This window comes from Vespula vulgaris, chromosome 3 (genome assembly GCF_905475345.1).
Source record: "Vespula vulgaris chromosome 3, iyVesVulg1.1, whole genome shotgun sequence".
Taxonomy (NCBI): Eukaryota; Metazoa; Arthropoda; class Insecta; order Hymenoptera; family Vespidae; genus Vespula; species Vespula vulgaris.
This window is the reverse complement of record NC_066588.1, coordinates 4960561-4979105: the sequence shown is the minus strand read 5'-3', so window position 1 is coordinate 4979105 and position 18545 is coordinate 4960561. Positions and strand designations below refer to the sequence as shown.

The 18545-nt window shown below is 33.3% G+C and overlaps 1 protein-coding gene and 1 long non-coding RNA gene across 2 annotated transcripts in view; both read left to right on the top strand.

Annotated features, from left to right (window-relative positions):
- Nucleotides 1–2030: 2030 nt before the first annotated feature.
- LOC127062690 (uncharacterized) lies at nucleotides 2031–4112 on the top strand. Its single transcript, XR_007781181.1, has 3 exons — nucleotides 2031–2307; nucleotides 2421–2503; nucleotides 2603–4112. It is a non-coding gene; the product is annotated as an uncharacterized LOC127062690 (long non-coding RNA).
- A 13612-nt stretch (nucleotides 4113–17724) lies between these two features.
- LOC127062415 (poly(rC)-binding protein 3) overlaps nucleotides 17725–18545 on the top strand; it is a 195488-nt gene continuing 194667 nt past the window's right edge. Inside the window, exon 1 of the mRNA XM_050990588.1 lies at nucleotides 17725–17816. The gene's annotated coding sequence lies outside the window, so the exon portion shown is untranslated. The remainder of the gene's footprint in view (nucleotides 17817–18545) is intronic.

The window sequence follows — 18545 nt, the reverse complement described above, 5'->3', positions numbered from 1 at the left end:
ATCTACAGAAAAACGATAAGTCTCGCGTGAAAAAGCTTTGTATTTTAGCGTCGAAACTTTGGCTTGATAAGAAGCAAAGAAGCTTAGGAGAGTAGTAGTGTACGAGGTAAAGAAAGAAAGAGAGAGAAAGAGAGAGAGAGAGAGAGAAAAGGGATCGAAGGTAAAAGTATTTTCAAGATCGAACGTTTTGCCGTACGTTCTCCTTCCAATGTAGGACTATAAATCGTCCCGATCCTGTCTTACCCTCTTCCTTTCTCCCACCCTTCTTTTCTCTCTCTCTCTCTCTCTCTCTCTTTACTAGTTCGTTTTACGAAGCGCATACGTCGTGGCATTCGTCGAACGTCTTGCCGCTCGATCGAGTATCGTCGTTCTCGAGACGGATGGAAAACGGAGGGTCTCCGATTCCAAAGCGAGAAGCTATCCGTGAAGATTCCATGCGAGTCTCCATGAGTCGATCGTTGACCCTCTCTCTCTCCCTTGTTCTTTCTCTCTCTCTCTCTCTCTCTCTCTCTCTCTCTCTCTCTCTCACAATCGTCTGGGAATCCAGAGTAAGAGACGGAAGGGTAACGTCGTTCGAAGAATGGATTTGAAACACGCGCTTGAGAGTATATACTGAAGGAAAGAAAAAAATGTCGATGTTTTTCTTTTTTCACTAGCAACCAGCCACCTTTTTGTCTTCCCTTTCATCAAGAACCAAACTCTTCTCTAACTATTTTCTCTATCTAATTTTCTTCTTTTTTCTTTTTTTTTCTTAACTTCAGTCTATCTCTTTCTCTCCTTCTCTCTCTCTCTTTCTCTTTTTCTCTGTCTCTCTCTCCAACTCTGTCCGTTCAAATCCTCTACTCGAAAGAGTGCGGAGAGAAAAGGAACAGCAGTCACGGTTATTTTCGAATCGGCCGGCCCGATACGTGGAAGCCATTGTTCGTACGCGGTCCTAGTTTGGCAATGATCCTCGGTGTCAGCCGGTCTAATAAAAGCCAGGTCGGGCTTGCGAACGATTACCGATCGGACTACTCTCGTGATTCATCTACGAATGTTACGGTAGTAGTAGTAATAGTACTAGTAGTAGTAGTTGCAGCAGCAGCAGCAGCAGCATCGACCCGATGTCATTCTACATGAATATAGAGAACCTTTTCTTGACTTATGGATTGTACGTGCGTTCGAAGGATCAGACTAGGAAGATTCATTCTAGGTAGAATCCCTCGATGCTCGTATGAAGATATAGAAGTCGTTACGCACGTAGAGATTTTTATTACCCCTTTCTGTCTTACTGAAATTTTTTGACAAAAACAAAGAAGGAAAAGAAGACGACAGGATTATAAGAATTGTATCATAGAGTTTAGGTCAAATGTTTCCAATAAAAAGAATTCGTAGCAAAAGTTTGTGGTTTTACGATCTAAAGAAAAATATTGACCTACAAAGTCTGGAAAAAGAGTAATTGATTATTAACATCGTCAGTAAGACGATGGCTCACTTCATATTGATATAAATATATAATAGTATTACCATTAATGTAATAATAATACTGCTTTTCTTTTTTAAAGTCATCATTTTCAAAACGATGTTTTTGTTTTGTAAAAAAACTAGAAAAACTGAAAACAGCAGATATAACTATCTTTATATTGAACGTGCAAATGTTGTATAGTCATGCTAAAATTCCGAAGAAGATAGTAATATTTTGAATAATTTTGTGAGAATAGTTATATTACAGTCACGTCATCGAACGATGACCGACCTACCGTTTGAACTCCGTTTGTATTCCAATAGAGATGGCAAGAGATAAGAATTTTTATGGGCGGTGAAAGGAAAGTATTACCCCCTCTGATCGAAGTAGGATCAGGCAAACACCGCTATCGTTCGTTCGCTCACATGACGATAGCTCGGTGCTTTCCGTGCGGCTCTTGAGAAACGACCGCCCGATGGCTAGATGCCAAGCAGACACAATCCATACTATAAATACTGGCACGCACCACTGTCCCATCCTGGCGTACCGTCCCGTTACTCCATTCCGATCTGCCAGGCTACGTCGCTCCTGAAATTTTTCGAAACGTGTTGAAACGTTTACTACGTTTCATTTTCGTTTTCTACGTTCATGTTTCGATTGAATCACTTTAATTTCTTTTCTTAAGATAATAGCATTCGTTGTTTCTCAACTCGTTGATCTTGTCGTTTCTAATTTTTTGTATGTTTATATTTTTGTATTTCTTTATTTCTTCTTCTTTCCCTTTCTCATCCATCGCCCGACAAAAAATTAAACAGGACGACAGAGAGTTATTCTCCCAAGTAAAATGTGAAATATATAAATGTGTATGTATTTTATTTTTTCTAGGTATTTTACGTATGATTTCTTTTTCTTTTTTCTTTATTTTTATACTACCAACGTGGTCTTCTTTACGTTCATACGCATACATAAAATTTAGTGAGTTTCAGTTACCGAGACAAGATAAACATTTTTAATATACAAGAATATGGTGTATCGTAATAACGTGAAAATGAATGTAAGGTAAAGTAAAATTATTTCAAAGTTATTTATTAGTATATCATGCGCTTTTGGATGTTAAAAATTATGTAATTTACGTGTAACGTTCTCATACGTGTTTAGGAGTTTGTTTATGAAAAATAACAAGACGCATGGACGTAGTAGATTTTGGATGAAAAGAAAATCTAAAGGGATGGACCAGACTGAGAGACGAGAACGAACAGAGAGAAGAAGGAACGCTTATTGGACGTTATTAAATATAATGCCGCAAGGCATGTCCCCCTTCGAAGAAACTTTTCCGATAACTTCGTAATTCCCTAAAAGGATCCTCGTTCGAAGACTTTTAAGATGTTCCTCTCTACTCTTCGCGATATTTCCCATCGACTACGACCCGTTGCCCTTTCGAAGGGACTTCTCGTTCTCCGGAACAACGGGCTATTATGGGTTCTTTTTATCGACGTCAAATTCCATTGACTTTTCACCCACAAAAGAATGCTCATCACGATCACTTTTACCGATTGAACATATTCGACTGACCCTAAAGATTTTCAAATATTAATCAAATCTTTCTCTAGTTCTAGAAGAACGCGATCTTATTTTATACACGTTTTAAACAAGTGACATGTTTTTTTTTCTTTTTCTTTATTTCCTTCTAAATTTTTAAGACAGTTTTGATAATCGAAAGAAAATTTTTGAAACTAAGATTTGAAACGATTTACATGGTTCTATCAGTGATCCCTCAGGTGTTTAGAGCTTTTCAGTATACTGCGGAGAAAGTTAGGATGTTACCGGTGCGGTTATTTCATTACGAAGATACGGACGTGGACTGTTGACATGGTATGGTACAGGTCCTGGTAAACGAGACATCCGTATTCATGATCGACGAGATAGGATGAGCGTGATGTAATCGTGCAAATTCTTGCCGAGGGCGAAGCAAATATAGCATTGTCCAACTACCTCGTCGGACATGCTTGGATTTACGGATTCTATGTTCGAATGGTACTATTTGGATCCTGTATATCGTTTCTTTTTTCTTTTCTCTCTCTCTCTCTATCTCTCTTTTTTTTTCATTGAAATTGTGTATTTTTGACAGCAGGGCTATTAAGAGTATGAACTTGTTTAGGGACATAACGTGTATATATATTATTTATAGTTTGATATTTGATGATTAATTAGAATAAAATTTGTTGTTTAACTAATTTTCATTTTTGCGATTACGAATTAAATATATATTTCTTGGAATTTTATTTGACAAGTCCTACGTAAGCCGACGATGATTATATGAAGCAATAAGAATGTGAAATACGGTGACTTCGAACATCCTTTTTTTATGGTTACTACTCCAACGTCGCAAAACTCCTTTTCTACAAATTATATAGGTCGACGTAAAAATTTCTCTTTCGTAGAAGTTATGTCCAAGTAAGCTGATAAAAAATCGATTTTACAGGTCGAAGATACAAGTTTTCAACTTGTAAAAATAATTATACTTCATACAAATAAGAATGTTCAATATAACGTATTCTTTTATTTTTTGTTTTTTTTTTTATAAATAATTGTGAATTATGCATATAGAATATACCTAAAATTTAAGAAAATTATTATAACATCTTTAAATAATTATTGATTAATTTTTAATAAATTTGTATTTTTGTGCCACCTGATAAACTATCATCTATTTAATTTATACATTTCAATCAAATACCATTTGTGAAATATTCTACTGCTTCTCTTTTTATTGTAAGTCGTTAAATCGTTTAAGAAGATTATTAAAACTGATAGAAAATCGAAGTTATTAAAAATGATTAAAACTTCTAATTGTAACGTATTGTGTATGCGTCGCAGAAATTCTGTTATAATTAATACATATATTTTACAATAATTAAATCGTATAACTTTAATTGATTTAAATAAGTTTTGGAATTTTGAAACTTATTATTGTAAGGAAAGGAAATAAGGATTTATTGATTTTCACCTTCGTCTAGATTATCCTAGTAATAATTTTAAGTGAATTTTTGCAACAATTTTGTCGACCTACTTCGACGTCAACCTACATCATTGTCGACCTACTGCGGATCAACCTACCTCAATCTCAACCTACTCGTACAACGTGGACGAGTGTGTTTTGCAGCCATCGTAGAACTTCTTAAGTGGTGAGTGAAAAAAATGTTAATTCCTCCGGTGTTCATCATGTTTAGAATATAAAGTTAAAATAAACAAGGGTTACTGATTATAATGTTTTATATAAATCATCGACAAGGATGATCGTTAATAAATCTTCTCGTAGATTTACTTAGAAATTACGTAATGCTATTTCTTCGTGTTCTATTTTTTTGTTTAATTTCTTATATAAAATTTATATCCTCTGTATTGATTTATATCACTTTGTATAATAGGATCTTTTTTTGTCTGAATTAGATGATAATATATTAAGATATAACGCAATAATTATAATTAATTATTATAACATATAATTAAGTATAGGACAAAAAAAGTTCTTAGGTTATTTTAAAATTCAATAACACTTTTCCGAGACTATTTTGTACTCGCAGATAGGCCTGCAGTTAATTTGAAAAAAAAAGAGTGTTAGTATTAGTCTAAAAAGTTTCGAAAAAGAGTAATTGATTTTAAAAAATCATCTAGAAACTTTTAACCCACTTAGGAACTTTTGACCCATCTAAGAACTTTTGATCTATCTAAGAACTTTTGGACCATGTTACATGTATGTGTTTATAATTACTTTGATCTTTTCAATGTGATTAGTGAAGAAGTTTAATGTTAATCATTAGATTTACTTACGATCGTAATGATCCGTGTGAAATTTTTATTTTGAAATAGATAAAGATGATTAGGATAAAGAGTGTATCTGTATTGGTATATTCGCTGAATGTACATTTTAATATTCTATGTTTAATACTTATAATATACGTCTTATATAATATACGTCTTATATAATACTACGTCTTATATAATACTACGTGTTCATATTTATGTCTAAATATTATTATATAAAGAATGTATTTATCTTTTTGTTTGTTGTTTGAATTTCATTAAAGTCAACGGTATTCGGTTTTTACGTATTAGTTTATCTAAATAGTCCGACGTTTAAAATATCTTTTTTCGTTTCGTATTACATTATTAGAGTTCTTTAAACAGATTATTTTTTCTCTTTGTTTCTCTCTCTCCCTCCGTGTTTATTTATTTTATATTCCTCAATCTAAACTAAGAACATAGAAAATAATTATTATAATTGTTTTCGAATATTTTATTGAGAGTTAAAAAAAATGTATATATATATATATATATATATATATATATATATATATATATATATATATGTATAAAATATTTTGATAATTCATCAGAAATTTTATACACTTTTATTTAATTAAATTAAATTGAATATACACTTTTGTATAGCCATGTACATATTTATATATGTATATATAAAGATATGACGTGTACATGTGTATTTATAAAATATCGAATAACTTTTAAATATTAGATGTGTAAGTTTAGTTTATTTAAACATTATGAATTTTGTTAGAGAAATCCATCGAAATAAAAATCTATCGATAATATAGATTTATTTTTATTACAGATCGAATTTAGATAATCTTTCGTGAATAACTTTGTTGAACTTTCAAGGACATTTGATTATCTCTCGAAATAATACACACACACACACATGCACACACACACATGTATATATAGTATAAATTTAATATTAATTACATTCTATTCTTTACATTTAAACAAATTCTTGTTACTATGTGTTTATCACGATAAATATTAAAAAACTATAACATATTTTATATAGAGAAAGTGTTACTCGATAAAAATGAATTGATTTAAAGTTAGATTACCTATAGACTGTAGAATATCTGTAGAAGCAAGATAGATAGATAAATAGAAAAAAAATGAGAAAAAAAGAAAGAGAGAGAGAGAGAGAGAGAGAGAGAGAGAGAGAGAGAGAGAGAGAGAGAGAGAGACAGACAGACAGAGAAAACACACTCACAGAGATATGTATAGATGGTCTCGTATGTTAGCGTTAAATCCATGGTACTCTCGCTAAGAGCTATGGCTTGTCGTCCTAATGGTGGTCCTGACGAGTGAAATTTACCTGAAAATCGCGTTAACCAGGAAGTTTCGGTCCGTAGGTGCACTTCCGAGGACGCAGAATCACGAGTTTCGACTTTGGCTCGAGTCATTCTAGAAATCTCGACTGGTTGATCAAAATCTATGTACGTAGTATATCACAGTTGAGAGATACGTTAGGATAAAAAAAAAAAGAAAGAAAAAAAGGAATGAGCTTGATATCGTCGTCGTCGATGTTATTTTGGCGAGAAAAACGTTTTTCTCTAATTTTTTAAGATGGAGATAATTTAAGATGGAGGAAGGCTAGTTTGATTAGGTTTCTTCATCCACGTCGTTCGCGGGATGGCAGAAGGAAAATTCAATTCATGATGTAACTTCGTATTGCAATATTACAGTACTACGTTAACGAATGAGAGAGACGTTAACTTAAGAAAGAGAGAGAGAGAGAGATAGTCGTGTTGCAATTAAAAAGCTCGTTGCTCGAATCATCTTTCGCGATTAATATTCTCTCTCTATCTTACACTCGTTCTTACCGTCGTTATGCAATCTGTGTCGTTAGATATTCTTAATGTAAAAGCAGAAGGAAAAAGATGGACGGAGAGAAAGAGAGAGAGAGAAAGAAACATAGGATTTATCTGTATCATCTTTCTACATCTTATGCAGAAGTTTTGCAAAATCAGAATTTAAATTATATATATATATATATATATATATATATATATAACCAAAAAAAAATATATATGTATATATCTTTATTGTAAGAGAAACCAGGCCAGTAAATATAATTATAAAATTATAAAGTTTTTTTTTTATTTTCTTCGTTCTGTTTTTCTTCTTTTGTATTTCTTTCATCTTTCTCCTTTTTCTCTTTTCTATTTCTTTCTTTTTTTTTCTGTTTCCTCTTTTATCTAGTTATTTAAAAATTTCAAAGATCTCGATTAAAAATAACAATCGATAATGCTCCTATGCACATAAAATAATATTTACGTGATATCTTCGTATGTTTTGATGTAATATCATCTAGAGCAGAGATTTTCTGAAAGTGTGGGTCACGTTAAATATTAAAATACGAGAGTAGTTTACATGTTCGTTAGGAGAGTTCATTAGGAACGGGTCGCGAAAAATTACCTACCGTTTTCGAAAGTAGGTCTCCGTTCATAAAAGTTTGTGAAACTCTGTTTCTAATGGAAATGTGTCGCGTGATTTTACGAGATATTTCATAAACGAATGAAAACGATCGTCCGATGAAAATTTTTTCCGTTCGTTTCGATAATAAACGTTGAAGTTCTTGTAAATTCTCTTAAGAATATTATATTGTATATGTATTATACTATGATAGGTCTCTCTGCTTGGCATTTATAAGTTATCCGTCGTTGGTCGATCGACCGATAGCTAACCATAGGCTTCCTAAACCATTTATACCGATTTCTTTTCTTCTTCTCGTGAGTCAACGAAACTAATGTTAGCGATTAGATACGTTCGATTTAACATTATTAGATCGTTTAATCAAATTAACATTTCTTTTTTTTTGTTATTCGATTACGAACTTTGCTTGATATATGTGATTTGAGATATCGAAAGATATATTTTTTAGCACAGTATTCTTAATATCTTTCAATTCACGAATAAATATATTCTTAGTTAGAAAAATAATTCTTAAATATTTCAAAAATATTTCATTTATCTCAAAATGTAAAAATAATTCAATAGATAAAATATACGATTTCTTATTAGAACATTTTTACAATCGTACGATGTCAAACGATGCACGATTTATTCGATAATTAATAACCGATCGTTAAGTTGGTCATATTTTCAATCATCCTTTCTAAAATTAAATATTTTTTCAGATTTGTTCGATGATTGAACCAATCACAAAACGATCGATATTTTATCAATTAGATTAAATATTTCAAATTTCTTCAATGCTTATAAACTCACTTACTTCCTTTTTGTTCAATCTCTTGTTTGTTTTTCACAATGTTCGAGAAAGCAAGAATAACAAAGTCGAGTGCTTTGGATGAAGACTTTAGGGTATCGGTAGCTTCGTCCTTCATCGTAGAAGGATCCACCATCATCGGTGAAGAGAAGAGCTTACGGTTGTGGATCCGTGCAAATTAAGCTGCGAAGCCTTGTCTTAGGAAGCTCCTGTGCATCTCTCTCTTTCTCTCTCTCTCTCCCTCGTTTCCTCTTCTCTCCCTTCTCTTTCTTTCCCTTTCACTCTTCTGCTCGTTCTCTCTCTCTCTCCCTCTCTCTCTCTCTCTCCCTCCATCTATCTCTATCTCTCCACTTTGAGCTTCTCTGGAATTTGTGCTCCACGGGGTGTGAGAACGAGCAGGTAAGTGCATCCCTCGGCTTAATCGATTATCCGCACCACCGTGCGACAATCGAGCCGGTAACTACGCCGTATCGCTCTTAGATATTTCCCCGTAACGGCCTGTACTCGCCGCGTCCTTTTAAAAAATACACTCTATATAATATATAACGTGTTAATTAAGGGGATATAACGAAGGGCTTCGCGAGTTTAACCAATCGGATTTTTCGATTATAATGTTTGAACATTCCAGAATGTAAATGTCTACGTTCTATCTTTTACGTTACAAGTGATACCTATTCTTGTTATATCTACTTACTTTCGTTTCTTAAATCAACCTTTGGATAATTAATTAAGTCCGGTTCAATTAGCTAATCGAAATCGTTGGGGAAAGCGAAGGGTAGGCTCGTATAGTAGCCTCGTTGAGTGAACCGTGAAATATCGTTTCTCTTTGAAAGTTTTTCATTGTTTAAAGTGTCTATCGATTTTTAAACAAAGGCTTGTAAACAAAGTCGTAATCATTGAGGTAATCTTATTTTTCGATTCAATATTTTTATTAATGATCACGGCTGATTATTCTTTTTACACGATTCACATTCTTAATTGTTAAAAATTTTCTTAATCTCTCTTCTCTCTTTTTTCTTCTTTTTGTTTTGTTTTGTTTTCTTATTAATTCTCTTTCTTTATACCAGCAAGAAATTATTTACACGCGTATAATACTTTCGATTTAATCGTCGACGTTCAATTAAGCGATTCTTTAAAAAGTTTTCATTATTTAAAGCGTCTTTTGATTCGTGACAAGGCTTATAAACAAAGTTGTAATTATTTAAATAATCGAAATTTTTATTAACGATCACAACTTTGTTCATTTTAATGAAAGATTCACATTGTTAATTCTTAACAATTTTTAAATCTTTTTTTTTTCATTTATTTTCTTTTCAATTTTCTCCTTCTCTCTCTCTCTCTCTTTTCTTTTCTTTTTATACTATCAAGTAATCGTTTATACAAGTATACCACTTTTAGTTTTATTGTCGACATTTAATTAAGTGGTATCGTAACATCGTACGAAGTTAATTCAATTGCACCATCCCTCTTTCTTAGGGGGTTAAGTCGTAATCGTAAGAAGAAACGGTCCATCCTTTAGTAGCGCAGAGTAGTAGTATCAAGGTTGACGTACGAGACACGATTTTGGTTGGTAGCTTGTGAGAGAAAAGGGGAGGGGGTGGAAAGGGGAGGATAGGAAAGGGCGATGGAGACGCAGGCGATTTACGCGCTCTATAAACTCTCGTGCTCTAGGTAAATTCCATGAAAGAGTGTCGTCGTCGAAGTCGTTGGAGTCACAGATGTCAGAAGCTTACGTAGTAGGAGTTCTCTTGTCAGTATTTGAAAAGGATTCTACCGGTGAAATTAACTTTTTATTGAGAGAATGATAAAAAAGTTTAAAGAACGTCTTTCTTAAAAAATGTAAAAAAAAAAAATAGAACATTTAATCAATCTCCTTTTCTATCTCTTCTCTTTCTCTTTTTCTTTTTCACGATCCATGTTAAATAAGCCGTTAAGTTGTTAATTAAGATATGCGAAATTGATTTCGATGAAAAATTAAATTGAATTAATGAAGATCGAATAATATAGTAACTTTTTGATATTACTCATTGTTGATATCTAATATATTTTTTTGCGATAAGAATTAAGAAATTTGTTTATAGATTTGTTTAATTAATAAGTTTAAAATATATTGGATGGATAATATGGGATAAACGAAGTATAATGCATTTATAATAACAGTAATATCTTTTTAATAGGAGTTAATGACAACAGAAGTAATTTGTTTATTCATTTATCAAGTTTACAAGTTAAGGGTGTGTACGATTGATAAGACGAGATAAATGAAATACAATTAGTCTGTTTAATAATAGTAATCTATTCTTAATACGAGTTGGTAACAAAATAAGAAATTTGTTTATTCATTAATCAGGTTAACGCAATGTAATATTTATAGGATTAGTATGATCATCATTATTACGAATTCATTGAATCAGATTACAAATCCGTATCGTTCGTTAAACGTGATTGCATTTCTGATTTCTGATCTCTCTTTCTCTCTCTTATTTTCTCTCTTTATCAAACTATTTTCGCCAATTATTTATTGGGTCAGTATTTTAAATAAATCGTCATTAGTACTAATAGTTTTCTAATAATTATAAATAATGATCAAAATATTCATACATACAGAGGCTAGTTTCTTTTTACAAAATATGATTTAGATTAAGAATACATTTTTTTTTCACGGTCATCAATTAATCAAAATATTAATAAAACAGTAATGTTTCTGTTTTCTTTTTTCTGTTCTTTCTTTTTTTTCGATCAAATTTTAATAGCTTCGTCATACTATTCTCATTTTTCTTTTTCTGTAGATAGACACACGATAGCGTGATATTGAGAAAATTGTATAAAGGATTCTTCGACACGTGCAATGTCGAAAAGTTTCTATTGATGCGGAGATTAATGTTGGAAAATTTAGTATTCTGCAGTTCTCAACAAATAAGTTTTTTTTTTTTTTTTTAGCCAATATGTATGTCATCTATTTCTACGTTGCTATCATCGTAGTCGTCGTCGTTGTTGTTGTTGTTATTGTTGTTGTTACGGATACGAATCGACAATAGGATTAGAAAGTTCTCTCGAATATTTTGACTTCCAGTTTCGACGATCTCCCTTCTCGTTTGTTGTCGAATACCGAGTGTATACACTATGGTCTAGGATGTTTCTAGCGAGAGCTTTTTCACTATAAAACGTTCGTATAAGCTTTTCGTATATAAGCAAACGATCCCATACAAAATGAATGTTACAAGGATTTGAAAAATTTCGTTTTTACAATACTTTTCGAAGTTTCAAAAAATCGTCGCGGTTGGTTTTACTGGATTATCATTCGATCCATGATAAAAATAACGACGTCGATAGTAGTAGCATTTACTTTTTCGATCGATATTTATTGGATTAATATTTTTAAACATTTAACATAACGTTGTTTAAAAAAAATTGTTTCTTTTTTTTCAGTCAAATTATAATAAAAATGTTGATACGTAATGTTGTTAATGTAAATCAAACGTTTAATTATTTATATAGATGAAAATATTCATACATACTGACAAATTTATTTTACGAAATATTTACTGTTAATTAATAAAAATATTCTCAGATTTAATTATTTATATCAATCAAAATATTCATAGATTGCGCCAAATATTTATTTTATAAAATATTTATACCGCTAATTAATAAAAACTACGGACCGAATAAACGGAGATTGAAGAACAAAAAAAAAATATTATTTGCATTCGTAATTGCTCGACTTCTTTTTAATTTTTCTTTTTTCTTTTTCGTTTATTTTTTATATTACTCGCTCGATTTCACCGACACAATTTCGATCGAATTCGTTTGTGAATTATTCGGTTCTTTTTATTTTTTAGTTGCTTCCTTTTTTTTTCTTTTTCTTTTCAAGAAGGTACACTCCGAACAACGAAAATCATTTCGCGTGTCTGCATTATCATCGTCTTTGCTTGTGAGAGTTAACGAAGTCGACGTTTATCATCCGACGGGTTCAATTTGTTTGGCTGTTCAGTCGAACGAACACGAGTAAGTAAGGTCTCTTGAGGATTTGTTGAGTTAAGCTTTATTATCATGATGATGATGATAATGATGTGATAATGATTATTATTATTATTATATTATTATTATTGTTATTTATTCTTATTCTTATTACTATTACTATTACTATTACTATTACGATTATTATTACTATTATTATTATTGTTATTATTCTTATTATTATTATTATTATTATAATTCTGACGCGTAAGCATCGACGGTAGTCCGATATTGTTTCTAGTACGTAGTCTCGTTCGAGAAGAGGGTGGAAAACGGTTGGTGAGAGGCAAATGGGTAAACTTCGTGCTGTAAACCAAACACGAAACAACGCTGTTGTGTTGTATGCATCTATATGTGTGTGTGTGTACGTATATGTGTATATATATGTATATATATAGATAGATAGGTATATACGAATAATACAAAGGCTTCGACGATATGTAGGTCGCAAATGTGTGTGCAACGCGAAAGAATGAATACGGTAGCTTGAATATTTCTCGTGTTCATATAGTTCTATGAACGTACCTTTCGTTTAAACGTATGAAAATCGATTAATAATATCATAAAATGTTACTGCGTAATAAACTTTAATGTAAATAGATATTATCCAATTAAAGATAGTTACTTGGATATACAGATCGACTGATCCAATGACGAATTCAATTTAAACAATTTTTTTTTCTCTTTTTTTTTTTCTAATAAAACCATTTCCTAATAATAACGACAACTCTCTCTTTTTATCTTTTTATTTCAATTTTTTCTCACATCGCGTGATAGCACTCAAATCACTGTAACAATGATCTCAGAGTTTGACATTTGTTATTCGAGGACTTAATAATAATAATCGGATCACCCTGTACGTAAATTAAAGTAATAATATGTACAGACGTACAAACTTTCTCGAATAAAACAAATTCTTCGAGGTCACTTGGGGTTGATTTCTACGAGAAATTCCTGTTTTTCCAAAATGTCTCGCATTTATGCAAATACATACCAACATACCAACATATATATGTATATAAATATATGTACATCTATGTGTACATACGTGCCTATTTAGGTATTTACGTTATGTGCATTCGCGCACATTACATGCATATACGCGTAGGAACTAGAAAGAATACGCGTAGAATCTGCTATATATCGAGCGTAATAGTATTCGAAGCGACTAATAGATGAAAAAGTAGAACGCGAATGGTAGGAGAAACGAAGCAGCAGCAGTGGCGTTATGCGTCATTGGATCGAGCGTTAAATCGTTATATAGGGAGAGAGAGAGAGAGAGAGAGAGAGAGAGAGAGAGAGAGAGAGAGAGAGAGAGAGAGAAACCAGCAAGAATCTTTTCATTTCGCGACTCTCGACTCCGGTAACGCGACCGTTTATTCTACAGGTTTCGCAAAGTGGAACAGGAACATCGACCGGGGGCGCTAGTCGAGATTTTTCTCTTCTCGTTTTTTTTTTCCTTTCTTTTTTTCTTTCTCTCTCTCTTTCCCTCTTTCTCTCTCTTTCTCTCTCTCTTTCTTTCTCTGTCTTCTCATTTTTCTCTTTTTCTTTTATTTCTTATTGCACCCGGTCGTCTTTCTCTCTCCCTCTATCGTTCTCTCTCTCTCTCTCTCTCTCTCTCCCTCTCTCTTACTCTCTCTTTTTATTTCTTACCGTTCTTGGTTTTCCTTCTCTCTTTTTCGTTTTGTCTCGACACGAAAAATGGCGTCTCGAGTTTGGTATACCCAACCATTTTGACGTCCTTCGATCATTGTCCTTCGGAAAAAAGATGAAAAATGAAGAAAGAGAGAAAGCGAGAATGAGAGAGAGAGAGAGAGAGAGAGAGAGAGAGAGAGAGAGAGAGAGAGAGAGGGTGAGAGGAAAGGAGAGATTGGAGAGAGACTAGATGAATCTTTTTGAATCTACCTCTAACTCTCTCCAACCCACCCTATCCTACTCCATCCCCTCTATCTTTCTCTAGGTTCTCTTTTTTTCCTTTTTCGTTATAGACCACACATACATATATTGTACATAGCTAAGAGTAAAGCGAGAATGGTAAGAGTATTTCCCGAGGGAAGTTTAGATAGGAGATTACGATGCAGTTATCTTCCTTTAATCCGGATCTCTCTTTTCCCACTTCCACCATCCTTCTTCGCATTTTAGCAGTACTCTTCGTATCGTCGTTTCTCTCTCTTTCTCTCTCCTTTCCTTGCTATTTCTCTCTCTCTATTTCTCTTTTCCTTTCTCTTTCTCTTCCTTGCTATTTCTCTCTCTTTCCTTCTCTCTCCCTCTTTTCGTCTTTTTCTCTTTTGCTCTTCCTCTTTTGCGTTCTCTCTTTCGCTCTGTCACTAGCCACCCACCATGCGAACACGACCTACGTTGGCCTCTAGCTCTTCATTATCACGATATCTCGTGGGAACCATCCGTGCTTGTTAAGTCCTCACGAGCACAGCATTGTCCGAGAGTCGGGATCAGAATTTTCCAATTAAGTTATGAAATCCACGCGTAACGGTCAGCTCGCGCAAAGACTGCCCAAAGAGGGTAAGCTTGTTCTCTAACGTTACCTTTCACTGAGAAATGAAAAATCGAAGGACGGACTTTTTTTTTGCCCCTTCTTTTCATTTTTCCTTCTTTTTTTTTCTTTTCTTTTCTTTTTATTTCCATGGCTTCGTCGAATTCGTTATTAATTCTTTCTATAATTTAATTCTTCTTTTCTTTTCTCTCTCTTTTTTTTCGTATGTATAATGAATGTCAAATTTATGATATTATTTATATTTAGAAAATGTTATTTATCTTGTGAAGGTAAAATGAAATAAGATTACAAAAAACACAGATTTTATATATATATATATATATATATATATATATATAGATTTTAGTTTATTCATGTAATTTATTTCTATACGTATCTATATACAGATCTATCTGCAAAAAATATGATCGTGACTTCAAAATCGCGTGGCGTTAATGAGTCTTAAGAAAAACAATCCAACTTTTATTTCATCCAGCAAATTTATTTTTGTATTAATTATATACAGTAGATATAAAAAGTTATATATATTTCTGTTTTATTTAATTTTTCTTTCTTTCTTTTTTTTTTTTTTACAAACATATCAACGAAACTTTAAATAACAATCCTTTCTATATTCATTGTTCTCTTTTTCTTTTTATTTATTTACTCATTTATGTTTTTCTTTTCTATTACATATAGACGAATAGGACTCGATCGATCATGTGTATTCGAGTATGTCGATGGTAGGGGAAACTTTGCAATTCTTCGTACGTTTACAGTAAATTTACAATAGTACAGAGAAATCGAATTTGAGCGTAGCACGACTACCGGGAAACTTTGTTCGTAGAGCACGATTAGAGATATTCATCCGGATAGTATGTATATTTCTACGAATGTCGTGGCGCATTTTAACCTAATCGTGTGTTTCGCGAGGGTGTTATACGAATACCGAGCGTGAGTACCGACAATACCGAGGGACCAGGAGGATTCTCTTACTATGTACGTGAAACGCCATATGTATATATCCATATACATATATGCATATGAATCTGGATATACGTGCGAAGTAAGGATAAGCGAAAATTCCTGTTTTAATGAAGAATAAAATAAAATTTGATAAAGGGTCGAAATAACAGTTCAAATTAAATCTCTCTCTCTTTCTCTCTTTGACGCGATTGAAAAATTTTATAGAAATTCTGTGCGTTCGTAGGAACGTAATATTTTTTCTTCATTTTGTTTCTTCAACAAACAATCCGACGTTAAAAGATAGAAGGTAATATTCATCGTAATCTTATCAATATTATAGAAGATGACAAATTTAAATAATAAGAAAAAAAAGAAAAGGAGAAAAGAAAAGAGAAAAAATAAAAATTGCTAACAAAATATCGTACTAGCATCGTGTAAGAAATAAAACGTAAGTCTTAAGAAAGTCGTCCAAGTTCGATGGTTCCCACCGAGATGTGTCTATTAACGTTTCCCCCCTCCCCTTTCTCATTCCCTCTCTCTCTCTCTCTCTCTCCCTTTCTCTTTCTCTTTCTGTATCTCTATTAGTCTCTTCTTTCTTCCTCTTTTTTTTTTTTTTAATTAAGACAAGAGAATGGGCCGGCACTTGCCGAGAGATGGCGATCTCGATCTGTCGAAAGCCGTTTCGCGATTGGTCAAAGATACTTGGCCAAAATCACTCGCGCTATTCGTTGTCTTTCTTCATCGTGGAGCTCGAGAACCGATCGGTTTTCCTTCTCCTTCTCCTTCTCCTCTCTCTCTCTCTCTCTCTCTCTTTTCGAACCCTCTAAGGTATCTAAACATAGCTTGATCAGTCACATTCGTTTGTCTTTTCTCTCCCTCCATAGATTTTCGCGTCTCTTTACCATTTTCTTTCTCTCTCTCTCTTTCTCTATCTTGTCCACTCCTCCTCCTCCTCCTCCTCCTCCTCTTCCTCCTCCTTTTCCTCCACCTATTCCTCCTTCTTCTCTTCCTCCACCTTTTCCAAGTCGTACGGGTGAGGAGATACGAAGGAGAAGCTTACGTACTCTTCGTTCTCGCGTATCGTCGCGTTCGTTCGTAGATCATCCAATCTTCCAACGACTTTCGAAGTATATATATACATACGTATATACATACATATATATATATACACATATATATACATATATATATATATATATACGTATATACATACTCTTACAATAGAGCATTATCACAGTTCGCGCGTATAATACACGGGGAAGAAAAAAAGAATAAATAGGACAAAAATTTTGTCCTACTTCCTCAATCTTGTCTCACGAGGAGAAGAAAGTGTACGTTTTGTTAGAGGAAAAGGAGATAGAGAGGAAGGGAAGAAGAAAAGGAAGAAAAGAAAGAAAAAGGGTAGAATAGGAGGAGAAGAGAGAAGGAGGGTGGAGGAAGTGAAAGAGGACGAAGAGGAACGTGGAAGAAGGTACGTTGGTGCCAGTGTCTCGAGTGCGAGGAATAGCTAGTGGAAACAACCCGGTATATATATATATATATATATATATATATATATATATATACACATATACACACATTTATATATATCTTTCTCTCTTTATCACCGACTTTCTCTCTCTCTCTCTCTCTCTCTCTCTCTTTCTCTCTTGCACACTTTCTTATTCTTTCTTACTCTTTCTTACTCGTGTTCTCTTTGTCTTCGTCTCTGTGATCTAAGGCGTCATCGCCTGGAAGACGGGCCAAGATACTCCGGGTGTTCCTGCCGCTTGTTGACCGAGTGTCTTCAAGCTGGAGCTGGCAAAGAGGGCTTTCGGTTTGAGGGGGTGAGTAGCACTTCTTCTTCTTCTTCTTCTTCTTCTGCTTCTTCTTATTCCTCTTCTTCTTCCTCCTCTCTTCCTCTTATTCTCTTTTTTTCTTTCTCTTCCATCTACAACCCTTCAAACCTTTATCTCTCTCTTCCTCTCTCTCTCTCTCTCTTTCTCTTTATCTCTTTCTCTTTCTATCTCTATGTCTATCTCTATCTCTCTTTCACTTTTTTCTCTATAATGATCGCGTTTCTATGTCTTATACCAGGTACTTATCTCTAGGAAGTATTTGCGTGTGTATGTGTATATGTGAGAGACATGAAGAGAGTGAAAGAGAAGAAGAGAGAGAGAGAGAGAGAGAGAAACTCCTTGAAGCATCACGATCTTCTCCCTTTTTCCCCCCCCCCCCCCCCCTTCTTCCATCTCCTCGTCACTCTAATATCGACAAGATCCGATCGAGACGAGCGAGATTTCTCGCGCACTTTTTCCCGAGTGGCACGGATGCTGCTGCCCACGAGATGGGTATCTTCTTTCGTGTTAGCCAGGTCAAGAATATATATGCATATATGTACAGGGTATATATATATATATATATATATATATATATATATATATCTGTCTTTATATTTCTTATATTTACTTTGCTTTTTCATCGCTTATTTGTCCATGTTTTACGACATATCTTTTTGTAAACATTTTTATTTATTTCACATGTTCATTTGGTCAAGCGAGTTTCTTTTTTCACAT